At 38.1% G+C, this 16,690-nt stretch overlaps 1 non-coding gene across 1 annotated transcript; it reads right to left on the minus strand.

Moving 5' to 3' along the window:
* Positions 1-5,012: 5,012 nt before the first annotated feature.
* Positions 5,013-6,867, minus strand: LOC110954850 (DMRT-like family A2). Its single transcript, XR_007941449.1, has 3 exons — positions 5,963-6,867; positions 5,185-5,217; positions 5,013-5,042 (listed from the first exon to the last, which is right to left on the minus strand). It is a non-coding gene; the product is annotated as a DMRT-like family A2 (transcript).
* Positions 6,868-16,690: the final 9,823 nt, after the last annotated feature.

Below are 16,690 nucleotides of genomic sequence, written 5' to 3' on the forward strand. Positions count from 1 at the left end.
TCATTAGACAAATTTGACAACAATGTGGCGTCTGTCATTGGCCAAAGGGGGAAGGCGCAATCTGATTGGCTTGCCTCTTTTTTCAACTGTGTCCACCTGAGTTCCTTTTTTTCCCCAAATATCAAGTGTTAAGAATGTGAAGGGAGTTCCCGGAAAGCTCAAATCGATGCAGTGTATTTCACAAAAAAGAGTTTTATAGATTTAAAACAATAGAACGCCTTATTGCATTTAAACAGGAGCACAATAATGACCCTGAAATGAAGGAACATTTTCATCCCTTCAAAGAGCTTTCTGTGTGTTTCAAGAAATATTCTGTCTCATTTAAGCTCCAAATTACAGATTATTTAAAGCTAAAGAAGCTGCCTGACTGTTGTCTCCTCTGTAAGGTAAGTATCTTTGATTTTTTTTTCTTTTTTTGGTTCAGGAAGGTTTGGCATGTGGGGGAAAAAGGTCTGAATTATCGACTGCAGCGGATGAATATTAGTGAAGGGAGAATTCACGGTTCAGTGCCAACAGGAAAAGCAGGGAGTGTTCACATCTCTGCTGCCTGCAACCAGAAACTTCTACTGAATATCTGCTTCATGAGGTCAATTCAAGAAAGAAAAAAAACTGTTGTAACAAAAACAGCATTTATTTGTAGACTAGCCTGCAGACAGAAGTGAATTAATTCAGCTGTGTTTTATTGTTTTGGATTAAATGCGCCTGACAACAGTTTTTCTGCGATATTTTTTTTTTTTTTGCTTTTTTTCGTTTAAAACTGTAAACATAACTCAAAGTTAAATTATTGAGTCGTTAGTTTTTAATTGCTGGCTTTGTACTTTGTTCTGCTGTTTAAAAGAATGCTTTGAAAATGTATTTTTTATGCTTTTAAACATTGATTGCATCGATTTTGCTCATTTTATAGTTTATTATAGCAAAGCATTTCGTTTTTATAAATATAAATTTCTATTTATCCTGATTTGTGGTTATGAAAGCCACTTTAAATTTCTACTTATTGTTTTATATTGCTAAACAGTTAACATGATCATTTATTTGCACATTAACGTTATTCATTATTAGCCCAAAATGCATTAATTATATTTAGGTTAGCGTGTTCAGTTTGATTAATAAAGACGTTTTTCTTTATTTTTAAATGAATTACTGTCATAGATAATCGTCACATTGAGTGTAATATAATTAAAATAGCTAGAAAAACAGCAAATATAATTACATTAACACATATAAATAATACATAGACATATTTTTGCTAAATTGCGTTGACATAATTATTAATAAACTTTATTTGTAATTATTTTAAAGCATTTTAAATTCATGTGAGACTAAAGAAAAGGTTTATTATTTCCTGTTTTCTCCTCATCCTCACTCTTTTTTTTCTGCTTTATGTGAAGCATTTTAAAAATCACAATTAACTACGTATTTTCCACTCTTTCTCATAACCTCTCTAACATCCCTGGCTGCTGTGTTTTCCTCCCATCGACCCTCCATCAACTGACAAACGCTTCCAGAGTCTTAAGAAGTCCGGGACGCGCGGAGCTCCAAAAGGGCACCGCGCACTGAGCCACCTGCTGCCTCACCTGTTCACTCAGCACAGAATTCACGCAGCTACTGCAATTCAAATTAAGGGGGAAATGTTGTTGTCTTTTGCTTCTTCTTTTTTTTTTTAAATCAACAATTGTCAGCACCTTGGAGGATGACAACAGTCTTAGTGATCAACAACAACAAGTCTAAGCGGAGAGAAATGGCTGCTCGGCGCGCAGCACAGAGCGCAGCCCTGCCTCTCTCCCCTCCCAGGCTCATTGTTTACTTTCTGAATCACTGTAAGCAAATGCCATCTGTTTCCCTCGCCGCTGTCATCTGCACCTTAATTACCTAGCCAACAGGCTAATAGAGACGATATTAAAACTACATCTTTTTGACATTCAAAGTAATTATCTGCATGGGCGACGGTCTCGCTCGGATGAGAAGTGCCCGTCCTGCAAGCTATAAAGTGATAGTTGCAAACAGCAGAGGAGGCCCTGGGCGCTCAGAGGAGAGATTACAGGCCACACAGGGATGAGTGATTTAAATTTATATGTATATTTATTTATATATGTGCATAAACCAGGCTGCACTTCTATTCGCTGCGTGGAAACAAAGCGCAAAGTTTCTCCTCCTCAGTCCTCACTGCTGCTGGCAGAATTCAGGGGACAGTACTTGAACTTGACACGTGTTTATTGAGCTATATTTGTCCATACAGAGAGCTTCTGCGCTCTTTATTATGAGTGAATTCATTGCAAAGACCCAAACCATCAGCGCCTCTGGTTAAATTTTACGCACCACGTTTTGGCTCGTTTCGGTTCCGCTGAGCCAAACGGAAAGTTCCTGAGAAATATGCTTTTATGATGAGGATTAGGTTCACTATTATTCCCGCCGGCCCAATTAAAAATGCCCCCCGCGCAATTAAAAGTGACTGTGAGCACTTAGAAAACCCAGCATTCTTTTAACCACTTCATTAGGCCCGTGCATCAGAAAAACCACGCGATGCTTTCACTGCTTTGAGCGAGGCTACAGACGAGTGGGTTTTTAACACCCTTTTAAGATGACAACAAAGGCCATGCTTGACCCGACATATGTAGCAGCATGTTTCCGCTGCCCCCCGCACCCCGGCGCGGCTTTCTCCTAGCGGCCTCTCCCACCGCCGCCGCTCCGCCCGCAGCCCGCCCGGGCCCGGATCCCCTCCCCGCGCTCTCCCGCTGCAGCAGCCGGGGCTCCGTCACACAGAGGCAGAGGTTAGAGTAGCAGTTAGACAAGGGGCCGCGGAGAAAAGAAACGCGCGGGGTTTTTCACACAAGTATTTACACGCTTGAAGGGCGCTGCAGAGAAGGCCAGACAAGAGGCTGCTAACCTGCCGCTTCACACCAGCTCCGGGGACACGGACCGGGACCGGGCTGAGCGCATTCCGTTAAAGGCGCAGGGAGTCAGGGGAGCAGCGGGGAGTTTACAACCCGCACTTCACGCTCATAAACAACAGTAACACGCAAGTTCATGACGTGGAAGCCAGCGTGGAAGATTCTGCAAATAATTACGTTTATGTTCGAACCAAATACCTGCTAACGTCATCACCTGATGGACGCCATTTTCCAAGAGGTCAAATTCACCTGACTGCATGGAAACACTCTTCAATCAGAGCCCCCATCCAACAACTCAGTCACATTAAACACAAATCTGTTCCATTTAAGCTGCAAACATGATTCTGATGTGCTGTGTTAATAATAATGTTGGTAAAACTCTAAATCCTGTCTTGGTTGTTTGAAAAGTTGAGGTAACTCCATAAAATTGGCTTTTTTTCCTTCAACCTGAGCTCCAGATTCCATCCTCTCCCCTAAACATGTCTGGATCATTTCAGAAAACTGTGTGCTAGAGGATCTGTAGGCTGCAATCACAATACAAGGTACGTATCAATTCTATTATAATGAAATCTACTAAAATAACTGAAGGTAGGGATATTTTCAGTTATGATAACATGAAGTCTTGAATCTATCTTTATTTCCAAACTGCATCCTGAAGCTAATGTTGTTCAATGAAGGGGAGGAGCTACAAGAGCAAGGAACTAAATGAAATAACAGAATTATTTGAACCTTTATCATCTTAAAAAAACTACATATTGTTTAAACTAATTGCACTTATTTAAATTTGAACAACTTAATATGTGATTATTCCACCAATAATTAAATAAGTAGTGATTGTAAAAGAAAAGCGGATTAATTTAACTAATCACAGTTTGTTGGTTTAACATAATTACAATAGAAATTGTCATAACTCAGAAAGATTGATGTGAAATGAACAGTTTTTTTGTTTCTGAATCTAAATATTTGTTTCACATCACACAATATGTTATTTAAGTAAAACCAGCATGTGCTTGGAAACATCCAGAAATTATTCTTTCATTCCAAAGCAGCATTTTAGTTAAGTTCTTGGTCAAGATGGAGCTAATTTTGCAGACTTTTGTTGACATAAATCTCTGAAAATCCATCGTCTGTGCTATTATATAAACTAAATAGTAAATAAACTAGCGGTCAGATTAATTGTAATGGCAGAAAAGCTCAATATGTTTCCTTTTACCTGTACAAAGTGCAGTAAAGGACACACTAAAAACAACCTAAAAAAGCTGAGTTATGACAATTTCTAATAAAATTATGTCCAACCAACAAACTCCAGTAAATTAAAGTATTAATCTTTTCCTCAATTAAATGCATTTGTCATTACAACTTCCATAACAATTGTTGTGTTATTATTATGATTACTATTATAAATGTTAAACCAAATGATAAGAGTTGGTGCAAACATACGTCAGGTTTTACAAAGACAGCTACACTTGAAAAAGAAAAGCCCTCTTGGACTGAGCAGATTTGTTCCAGAATCATTTATCACTCTCATTTACTATAGTCTGCTACACTAAACTAAAGAGCAGGATGGTTAAATATCACTGCTAAATGTGACTAGCATTAGCCGCGTGCAGCACAACATCATTTCCCATCAACTGAATCAGCAGGTGAAGCATAAACTCGATACAAGAATCCACTGATGGTCAAATTCATCACTTAATTTATTCACAGAAGACATGATATTCACCTTTAATCGCTCTCTGTGTTATAGCTGTTTGGTCTGCAAAATTAAAAAAAAATAAAAAGCATATCAAGCCAATTTCATTAAGTTAGCTCAACATAAATCTGGATAGAAACAAACACATAAATTTGAATTTCAAACGATATTAAGTTGATGCAACGTTATTAAATCAGTCCGACTCACTGGAATCATGTTTGCACGTATAGAGGACATGATTCTCACTTTTAATTGTCCTTTGTATTAAAACTGTTCACTGCAAATTAAATAAACAAACAAGCGGGTTGTCAAGCCAATTTAATTAAGTTAGCTTAACTTCAGTCTTATAATTCAACAAACGCATGAATTTGAGTTTACACAAAATATGAAACTGATGCAACAGCAATATGTCAAGAAAACATGATACTCACCTTTAATTGTCCTGTTTGTTCAGCCTGAAACTAACAACAACAAAAAACAGGTCGTCAAGCCAATTTAATTAAGTTAGCTCAACTTACACACAATATTAAGTTGATGCAACATTATTATGTCAAGACAATTTATTAAAATAAAGTTTGCATTTATAGAAGACACGACACTCACCTTTAATTGTCCTTTGTGCCATATTTGTTCAGCCTACAACCACAAAAAAATCAATAATAAAGCCAATTTAATTAAGTTGGCTCAACTTAAATCTAGTCATAAATCAACAAATGAATAAAATTGAAATTACACAATTTTAAGCTGTTGTAACATTATTATGTCAATAAAACTCATTGAAATAATGTTTGCATTTATAGAAGACATGATACTCATCTTTAATTGGACTTTGTGCCGACATAAAAGGTTTTCAAGCCAATGAATGCAACGAATGCATAAATTTGAGTTAAAATTTCACCCAATATTAAGTTGATCCAATTACTATCATTATTATGTTAAGACAACTCATTGAAATAATGTTTGCACTTGTACAAGACATGATACTCATTTGTCCTTTTGTATTAAAGTATTCAGTGTACCATGTGTACCATCAAGTCAATTTCATTATTAAGTTAGCTCAACTTAAATCTTGTTTTAAGATTTAAATCACACACAATATTCATTATTTTGTCAAGACAACTCATTGAAATAATGTTGGCATTTATAGAAGACAAAATATTCACATTTACTTCTCTTTGGTGTTATATTTGTTTAGCATAGGACAAAAAATGTAGGTTATCAAGCCAATTTAATTAAGTTAGCTCAATTTAAATCCAGTTAGAAATCAACAGATGTGTGAATTTGAGTTTAAATTACTCACAATGTTAAGCTGACACAACATTATTATGTCAAGACAACTCATTGAAATAATGTTTGCATTTACAGAAAACATGAAACTCACCTTTAATTGTCCTTTGTGTAATATTTGTCCAGCCTAAAAAGGTTATCAAGCCAATTTAATTAAGTTAGCTCAACTTAAAACGTGTCATAAATCAACAAAGGCATGGATTTGAGTTTAAGTTACACATATTAAGTTGATGCAATATTATTTGCCAAGAAATTCATTTGCATTTATACAAGACTTGATTCTCACCTGCACTGTCCTTTGCTTTGTATTCGTTCAGTCTACAAAAATGCTTTTAAAAAAAGTCGATTTAATTAAATTAGTTCAACTTAAATCTTGTCAGACATCAACAAATGCAAAAAAAAATTGAGTTTAAATCACACAATGTTAAGATGATGCAAAATTATTGTGAAAGCGCAGCACATTAAATAAAAAAAAAAAACATGTTTACCTTGCAACCATGCACTATCAGGAAGTAGATGTAAAGAAAAGATCTAAAATTTAGCAGCATTTTAGGAGCGCTTTATTGCTATGACGTGATTTTGGATATTTGAGTTAAAGATCCATCATCTGGGCAAATGCAGGTGAGTAAAAAAAAAAACCCAATATTTTTCTATTTGCAACATGCAGCTCTGCAGGAGATTAAACTGCAAAAACACTGAGCAAACATTTTTAAGAAGAGAAGAATTCAGCAGTGAGTGGTGTATTTGCCTGCAGCAGCCAGCCCTGCAGAAAGTCAAACATATAGGGCTAAATTTTGCCCGGGATTGGCTGCTGGAGGAGCCTCTTGAGCTGAAGAGGCAGCAGAGGTCTCCCAGCATCACTCCCTCAGCCGCTAGAATAACACTTATTTGTAAATGGGGGATAACCCTGCAGTGGCGTATGAATATTTCAAAGATTTGAAGGGTCCCTGTCTGCCAAAGCTGTTGGCCGGCGCTCAGGCAATACACCCCCCCACCGCCTCCACACACACACACACACACACACACACACACACACACACACACACACACACACACACACACACACACACACACACACACACACACACACACACACACACACACACACACACACACACACACACACACACACACACACACACACACACACGAAATACGTTTTTGTGCCCCCGAGGTAGGTTGGCAGGGATTATCTTTGTTTAATGAATGGGCTACAAGTATTCATCAACACGGCGAGATTATTGCGCAGCCTATAGTGGCTATAACTCCACACCGCGTGCGCGTGCGTAAAACAACACACTACACACACTGCAGCCAATTAAAATGCACTCTCCCCTGCTCGATCCCTCCACATCTGCCTCCTTTTCGAGCGGCGCAGAAAGGAAGGGAAGCCCCTGAATAGGCGCTCATTGAGATCACAGATGGAGTATGGCTTTCTCTTTGCGAGAAATTTGAGAAACACCATTGTCCCCAATCAAAACTCAATGTGTTCGCCTACAATGGCGCCGGCTTTGAGCTGCGCCGCTTCAATTGGCCTTGTTTTTGAAACTTGAAGTGTTCGGCACAAAGACTTGGCCCTCCTAGATGTCACCACCGCCTCCAGTGCGCGGAAAGAAGGTAAAAAAAAAAGAAAAAGAAAAACACAATTAATATGAAGCTGTAATTACTCCCCTTCACGCCGCTGCGCCCATTCAGGAGCCCACCGCCCATTTATTGCTTTGATAATCCGCACAGCTCAGGTTTTTATTCGGAGGAATCAGGCCTCAGCAGATCCGGACCAGAAGAACATGAAGCTGCTGGAAATAAACTGAGCAGCGACGAGACACGACAACCGATTAATAATGAGGAAGAAGCTGATTTAAGGAATTTAACTGCAATTAATGACTGTGAAATTTAGATTTAGTCAAAAAACGAGGCCTGACTAGTTAAAAGGCCTTTATTAATGCATTAATTGATATTAAATTCGATTTTTTTTCCAATTAAAGACCCTCTATATGAAGTTGATGGTTTGAAATAAAGACCTGCTTTAAAGGTTGTTCAGTTTTTGTTATTTTTCTGGAGGGTAAGGGCTATTAAACATCAGAAAACAGTAAGAAATGTTCAGTAAATCCCAAATTTTCATCTTCCAATATGTTGTTCTGTCTGTGAATGTGAAGAATTTGCAGCATTTCTGGGTCTCTACTTATAAAACATTTAACATTTTATGTTCTTAGTCGAACAGACCAACAGGTCACAAGATAACAGCTGCAGATGTACAGGTTATGATGCATTTCTCACTGTTTTCTGATGATTCATTGAGAAAAAAACCCTGCAGATTACTAAAAAATAATCATTAGTTGCTCTAATTTAACGCCATTACTTGGCACCAAATAGCACAGACCCATAAAACCTTAAAATAAACGTGTGGATCCAAACAGAAAACCAAGAATTAATGTTTTTGACAGCTATGGATATTAACCTCAAGGTGAAATTTTCTCCTTAAAAATGCATTTTTATGTTCTCTCTGTTATATTACATCAAAAATGTTCAGGTTCTAGTTTGTTGGTGAGACAGAACAACATGTTTTAAGATGCAGCTCCAGATTTCTCCCTGTTTTCTGATGTTAAGTTGATTAAATGAGAAAATAAGCCACTAAATAACACAGATCTCTACCTAAAAACCTTAAAAAAAACAAGAAGTAAATAATTTATCAACTAATCATCAGAAAACAGTGAAAAATGATCATCAAATATGTCATTCTGTCTGACCCAGGAGCCTAAAACATTGAATCTTTTATAAAACAAGACCCAGAAATGCTGAAAATTCTTAAATTAACATTTTTTGGTGTGTCTCTTGCTGTCAAATACATTCAATGTTTCTAGATTTTTAGTTTCGATCCACAAGTTAACGGAAAGTTTAAGAGGTCTGTGTTGTTTAATGGCAGGTAATAGCACAAAATTAAAGCAACCATTGATTCATTTTCATTAATCTGCAGATTATTTTCTCCGTTAATCATCAGAAAACAGTGAGAAATGCAACATGACATTTAGGAACATGTTCTGTCTGACCAAGAACCAAAATACTAAATGTATGATAAGAGAAGGCTCAGAAATGCTGCAAATTCTTACATTTACAGACAGAACAACATATTAGAAGATGCAAATTTGGGGTTTGGGGAACATTTCTCACAGTTTTCTGATGATTAAACTGAACATTTTAATGAACTGTTACTAAAAATGGCATCACTATGAAAGAAAATGTTTTGGTTCCACCTTTTTCTATCAACTATTAATGTATTTTCTGCCCAAATTTGATATTTTAACATTCAGGGTTGAAAAATTAAACAGTTAAAATACATCTGTTGGCTAAAAAAGTGAATTAATCGACAGACTAACAGTTTTCAGGATTTAGAATATTTTAAAAGGATGTTAGATTTAATTAATTCGGTTTTCAAACTTTCCAGAAGCCACATTGAAACTTTGCTCAGACCTGAAGTTTTCCTCCATCGTTGCAGTATGAACAGCGCCCCCTACAGTATGCACTGAAAACAGCCGCTACACTTCAAATGACACTTTAAAGGGGCACCGAGGAAATGTAGCGTTGCCTACATTTCCCGTGAGCCTCGGCGCGCACTGTGGCAAACCGTTGTAAACGAGCGAGTGAGCCTCAGGAAAGCCGGTGGAGTTGAAATCATAGTTGAACAATAACGTGTGTAAATGACTCCGCGGTCTAATGTTGTAAAACCGAGTTGTCAAAGCTGCTACGAGCTACGGAGTTAACCGAACGTTAGCTTGGAGCTAACGTTCGGTAGCTCCGAGCTAACGTTAGCTTGGAGCTAACGTTCGGTAGCTCCGAGCTAATGTTACATTAGCAAATACCCACACAGTGTTTTTGCCACAAAGTTAGTCAACTAAACCAGTCACAGTCAAACTAATCCCATACTCTACTAACCACACATCGCAAGCAACACACACAAAAGACAAAAGAATTGTATCAAACTTACAAAGAGCTAAAGTTATGTACCTGTCTAGGAGAAGCACAGCCAGCTCGGCATCCGTTTTGATTCCTTTTTCTCTCCACCTCTGAAATGCCTGTCCAAGATGAACTTTTCTTTTGCCTCGTTGTCGATCTGACAACCTTTCTGCTTGCAGACTTTGCTCCGTTTGCTTCCTTTTGCGCTCCATGTTTGCCGTCTTCTCAACCAACTCTCCGCTCTGCTACTGCTAAAAACAACTAGCTCCGCTCTGCTACGCTCCGTCGGTGCACGCGCACCGTATTTGCTGTAAATCGATCCGTCTCTCACAGGAAATTCTAGACGAGTCGACAAAAAATTAATAAAATACAAATATTTACAAAACCAAAATGATTCATGAATCAACAATGGGGGCGTTAATAAGTGTAAATAACGAAGATTCATCCACATTAATATGAGACTGTTAGGAGCATAAAAATCTTCCTCGGTGCCCCTTTAACACTAAGAAACAAGCAAAACAAAAACTCACTGCAGGGTGAAAATGTGCCTTCAGCTCGGTAGAATTAATTCAAAATCCAACCAATTCAACAAATTCATGAACTACTGAAAACAATCAGTACATTTCTGACCTGAGTCTGAGGAATATTTCCTGTTAGTGTCACAAATAAACGATGCTAACTGGCTGTTAGTTTGAGTTAAATATAAAATAAATTGTGTTACGATGCTGTCTGCACAACAGCAGCACAAAAAAGGGTTAACAAAAAATCTCCAATGTTTTAGAAAGGAAAATTAAATGTCATATTTGGGGGTTTTAATAGAAGAGAAGAAGAACTGCTGCTTAACATTCAGTCAAGTTTATTTGCCACAGAGATGGAGCCATGATCTTATTATGTCAATTAAAACCAACTCTTAGGATTAAAAAAACACTAAAAATTAAAAGTTAAGTTCTTCCGCATAGCCTGTGCTATTGGTCTATATGTGTAAAATGTGATTTATGGGAGGAAAAAATGAAAGTTCAGGTGAATATGCTGAAAATCCTGATGTGACGTTCGACAAAAGTGAATAAAATCTTGTAGTAAAAATTGCAGTAAAAGTCTCTAAATGAAACGAGATCATGTGGCTTTGGAACTGAAAAAGTGACTAGAAAAGAAGGCAGAATTAAATCCATTTATGTATTTGCCAACTTGTCGAACACACTTTCCCGGTTATTTGTCGATAAGTTGATTTAATTACGCCCGATTTCACCAAATAGCTGCTGAGTAAATTGAATTAAACTTTGCATGAGAAAAAAAAGCAGCTCTCTTGAAATAAACCCACGATTGAAAAGACTAGAAAAAGCATCGGAGCCTTGACTGTTTCAGAACTTAGAGCCGCTTCAAAGCCATCTTTTAGCACCAGACTGGTTACATGGCTGCAGAAAGAAGAAGTGTTTTGTCTTTGGAGATAAAAACCAAAGTCTTTACGCGCCCATTGTGTCGTTAACAAACAGCAGAGCCAGAGATGACCCTCCCTCTGTGCAAACCCAACAGTTTAAGCTGCACGGATTCTGTTTCTTTGGGCCCGCGTGTCTGAGAAAGTAAACTTGGGTTGACCTTCCAGGTTTAGGCCGGTCTGGGATGCAGGCGAAGATCCTGCGACTCAAGAAGCCGCCGAGCTCAGAGATCTCAGCGGGTCCCACTTCAAAAGGAGGGAGGAGACATCGCTTGTGTCGGGAATTCTGTTCTCTCGCCAGTCTTCTGCATTCTTGACCCCGGCGGAGCTGGTTAAACATCACGGACGCTTTCCTCTTTTGTAGCCGGAGAATCAGGACAGAAACCTGATGTTGGCTTCAGTGAATCTGTGGCGGCAGAATAAGCTCATTACGACACAGATTCTCTCTGTTCCCCTCAGACAGACACTGATTAAGACATCCAGCCACAGTCTGACTGAGATGACACAAAAATATCAGATAAAAGTTTTAAAAACTCGATATGACACAGATAAATGTGCTCATTTCTTCCTTAAAACACGGTAAAAACTAACAGCTTGCGGTGTCTTGGAGGCAGTAAACAGCCAACATTTTCATGATTGATCAATTTTACAAATATTTCCTGACTTAATTTTTTTTTAAAAAGCAATATTTAATGTTTCTCAAGGGTGAAAAACATTTGCTGCACAAAGTTCTAGCTTGAAATTAGTTCCTGAAAGAGTCGATTTTTGCTAAAGTTCTTTGAAGCAACATTTTCAGGGCCTAAACTAATCATGTTTTGATGCTTCTTTGGAGGCTCTGTTGGCAGAAATGATTCTTTAATGGACTTCTTGCTAAAAGGCTCTTTGTGGAACCAAAAATGGTTCTTCTACGCTGCAAAGAAGTGTTTGTCTTAGCGTGACTGAAATGGAACACAAATTAGCAAACAATAAACCAACTGACTTCCACAGCAAATTGCATTTTTTCACCAATAAAAGGAAAGAAAATGTGTAGCTGGAGTGTCTGGAAGAGCAGCAAGGCAATATTTTCATCACTAATCACTTTTATGAATATTTCCGTACTTAATTAGGCCTGTATAATTAATAAAAAGGGGGAAATGACGCTTAGAATTACTAAAATGTGCATTTATTTTGGAAAATGAACTAAATCAAGTGAGTCCTCAAAGATCTATCTTGAAATTAGTTCCTTAACGAACCATTTTTGCTAAAGTTCTTAATTGTTCTTTGATGGCGTCACTGCAAAGAACCATTTTTGGTGCAGTGAACACTTTCCTTTTTCAAGTAACAAAGACCAAATGAATGCCAAAAATTCTTTAAACTTCCATTTAAAGAATACTATCTTGCTTAATGACGTATATAATAAAGTTTTTTAATGGAAAAATGACAACTTCCACAATGTCTCCTTAAGTTTTTTCAAACCTAAAAGGCCCAAACCTAAACATGTTCAATTTTCTGTCACATGACAAAGAAAAGCAGTAGTTAGGCGGATAAGTCAAATGATAGTTCACTTTTTCAGGAAAGCACCAAATTTGGTACAGACATAGTATATGACCATACAATTGATTTAAGAGGAGTACCCCAAAAATCTAAGCCCCCTGGTGGCTGTTATATATAACACTGTTATAAATGGCTTTATTGAATCCGCAGACCCTTAAACAATGGGGGTAGATCTGGAAAGTAACTTTGTATCTGCCGTATTAAGGGAGATATTACATAAATAGGTTTAGCAAGGCGGCCATATTTGAATTCAAGATGGCGGCCACCAGGGGGCTTAGATTTTTGGGGTACTCCCCTTAAATCAATTGTAAGGTCATATACTATGTCTGTACCAAATTTGATGCTTTCCTGAAAAAGTGAACTATCGACCCCAAATTCCGGTCTTATCCGCCTAACTACAGCAAAATGTGACATCCGAGAAGCTGAAAATGAGAAATGTTTGACACTTTTCCTTGAAAACTCACTGACAAAACATTTGCTGAGCAGTTTCTGTCAACTGACAAATGATTTCTGAGGAGATTTTAAGTTTAATAAAACATTTCAGATGAAGCAAAATCAGTTTGATTCCAATAAAGGCATCGAATGTGTCCATTTGAAATAAATCAGTCGTGTCTCCTTCGTTATGTAAAGAGGCCTGGAGGCTGCTGTCGATCCGCAAACTCCATTATACCAATAAATGACTGATTTCTCTTGACTGTTGACAAACCCTGTTACACAACCGTCAAAGCTGCTTCTCTCTGAACACGAGGTTCCAGCAGGACAGCAATAACTGATGACAAGTTTGCTCAGGTATGATGGAGGAATATCATTAAGTCTCATCGGCGTTTCCGACTCCATCACCATCATCAGCTGGCGGACATGCTCGTGCACGTGAAAGCCGCACGATAGAAACTGTAATCTCACAGTTGAGAGGACCTGCAGTATGCGGCGTTCCCCGAGGAGGCCGAGCAGCGATGCACCTGTCGGTCTCTTTCACGCTCACTGAGCTCCTCACCTCGTCTCGACCTCGCCTTCGCCTCCAGCTGCACGAGTCTGAGCAGCAAAACACCAAACTCACACCTCAGTCATACGAATGTCAGACTTTTACCTTCTGCCCTCAGAGCTCCTGCTTCCACATTCAGGAACTCCACGCTGACCTTTAAGTTTGGAAGAATTGGAGGCAACACTGCTTTAAACTAACATTTGTGCACTTTGGAGCTGAAACTCTTTAGCTATGGCAGTTTTTCAACGCAGGATTTTCTTTGGAACATGTCTGACCAATAATCTTTTAACAAATTCAGTCCTTTCCAAATGAAACTGGGTCATGTCATATTTCAACCATATCATTTAGGGAAATTCCTGTAACTTCACATGATGTCATTTTTTGATACCACCTATCCCACATGCTGATATTGACCTTTGAATCCGAAGGTCGGACAGATATTTTTTATTTTTAGCTGTTCATATTTCATGCATTACATACCATAGCACTTTCATTTTAAACAGATCCAATCCTTAGATAGTCAAATTATACCACATAAAATCTCTAATGGATATGATGATTAGTTTTTGTGTAATGGGTGGCCAAATGTAGCAATTTAGAAGTTCGTGATGGATGAAATCGCAACTTTGTCATTCTCTGTAGCATGCAATTATAAATATAAAGTAAATATTTTCACATTTCTGAGGGCTATAGGTCACTGTGAAATGATTCTGAAAAATTCAGATCTCTATCTTTTGTTGTTCAGAAGTTATAGAAGTCTGAAAATGGTCGAAAATTTCAAGTCTTAATTTTGGCTGCAATAATAGGGTACCCTAGCCTAGCCATGCTAGACCCAGCTCTGAAGACGCAAGGGTCTAGGACCGCTCGACAGGGAGGGAGGCGGGCTAAAAGGTTGTCTATCAAATCACTCTGCAGCAATTGGGTAGGTATACAACCAATCAGCGCAACGAATAGGCTCCTAAAACTAATGACAATAAAGCATTCAAATTTTGGATTTTCCCATCATATATAATGTACTAAATGTACATAAAAACTTAGCAAAATCTGAGAGGGTCAGGTGGGAAGTTTTCTTAAAATTGGTTGATTTCATACGGAATGACCTACCATCAATGAATTCGCTACTTTTCAGACCTTTACTTGTCTAGCTGGAGTGTCTTGGATGCAGTAACTAGCCACATTTTCATCAGCATTGCTGATCAGTTTCAAGTACACCCCGTCAAAAGTTTTAAGTTTTGCCTACTTTCTTATTCATTTGAATGAGAAAGCGTCCTAAACCTTTTGACATAGGGTGTACATTTGCTAATTTAGTCTGAGCAGCAAAACACCAAACTCACATCTCAGTCCTACAAATGTCAGACTTACCTTCTGCCCTCAGAGCTCCTGCTTCCATCGCTCACATTCAGGAACGGGATGTAAAACTGATCTAAATTAAACATTTGTTCACTTCATAACTGGAACTCTTCAGCTGCAGCACAATTTTTCAACACAGGGTTTTCTTACGGACATATTTGACCAATAATATAAAGCTTTTAACACAAGTTTAGTCGTTTCCAACAGAAACCAGAACTAAATTTATTGGTTTCCAGACATTTTCATCCAAATAATTATTATTTCTCAATAGGAGACGGTGGGGTGAGATGAGTCTGAGTTAGAAGAAGAGCCTTAAATTTACCACAAAAATCAGATTTTGCAGCCAAAAGAACACCAAATATTGCATTTTCAGACTATTTTCTTGATTAATTAGATCCGTAAGATGTTTTTCAAGGGGGAAAGAAAGATAGCATTGATAATTTATTTAGTTAATGCCATTTATCTTTTTATTTATTGTCTTCATCTGCCAGTTTTTTTCTTTAATATTCACACCAGAACAGTTAAAACAGCCTTAGATCTGCTGTTCTCTTTTAAAACAGGTCTGCAGAGCTCGTCTAATGTGAACACATTTTGCACATTTTTCATCATTTTAGCAAAACAGGTGATGCTCCAGAGCTATTCTTCTGAAATTAAAAAGCACCTGCACCGAATTTTGCCGACCAAATGATGAATTGTGATGATTTAATGAAGCAGAAGAGTGAAATTCAACTCAACTCTAACAAAAACAGAAACAGCTGCTTTGAAATTGGGATATTTCACCACCAGCCTCGTCTTCTGTCGCAATATATTGGCTGAGAAGTGAGAAATAAACAGAGCGAGGAGGATTTGCTTTCCCTCTGCAGCCTTCAGCAACATCTCCTGTCTGGTCAGACCCGTGGAAGTGAGGCTGAACGAGCGCATTAAGGCGACTCATGGGTTGCGTGAGAAACGAAGACAACCGCAGAGGAACTGGCGAACACGAGAGGATTCCTGTGCGATATACTCACCCAAGAGTTTCTCAACGCAAGCACAGCTCGCAAAGCAAGAGACACAGCACGAAACGACCCGATAAGACATTTCGAGGCTCCTCTTTTCCGACAACAAACGCTGCAGGATGTGATCGGTGCGCTAGATAATTGTCTATTTCACCCACAAGGATTAAGCTGAATCCTGCAGAACTCCCATTTGAAAGTAAACCAACTCAAAACAGCTCAAACAGACCGCTCACTTATGCCAGATTAATCCGATCCAGTTCATAAAGAAGATTTAAACGACTCCTGAGACTAAATGAGATCTCATGAAAGTCCCCCCCAAAGAGACAGAGTGAGAAATTAGACTTCTGTAATATTAACTTTAACAGCAATTCAAGAGAAATCTATTTCAAGATTGAATCCAAACCCTGACATCAACTAAAACAACCACATGTATGATATTTTTGAACATTATCGAGCTCACGGATAATTAGTGAGCAAAGCAGTCCATCTTATTGGGAGCAAATGAAGTTGTGTTGATGTTTAGTCCAAAAAACACATTTTCTAGAACAAATGTATTTAAAATCTCCACACAGCAAGAGT

The sequence above is a fragment of the Acanthochromis polyacanthus genome, chromosome 4 (genome assembly GCF_021347895.1).
Source record: "Acanthochromis polyacanthus isolate Apoly-LR-REF ecotype Palm Island chromosome 4, KAUST_Apoly_ChrSc, whole genome shotgun sequence".
Taxonomy (NCBI): Eukaryota; Metazoa; Chordata; class Actinopteri; family Pomacentridae; genus Acanthochromis; species Acanthochromis polyacanthus.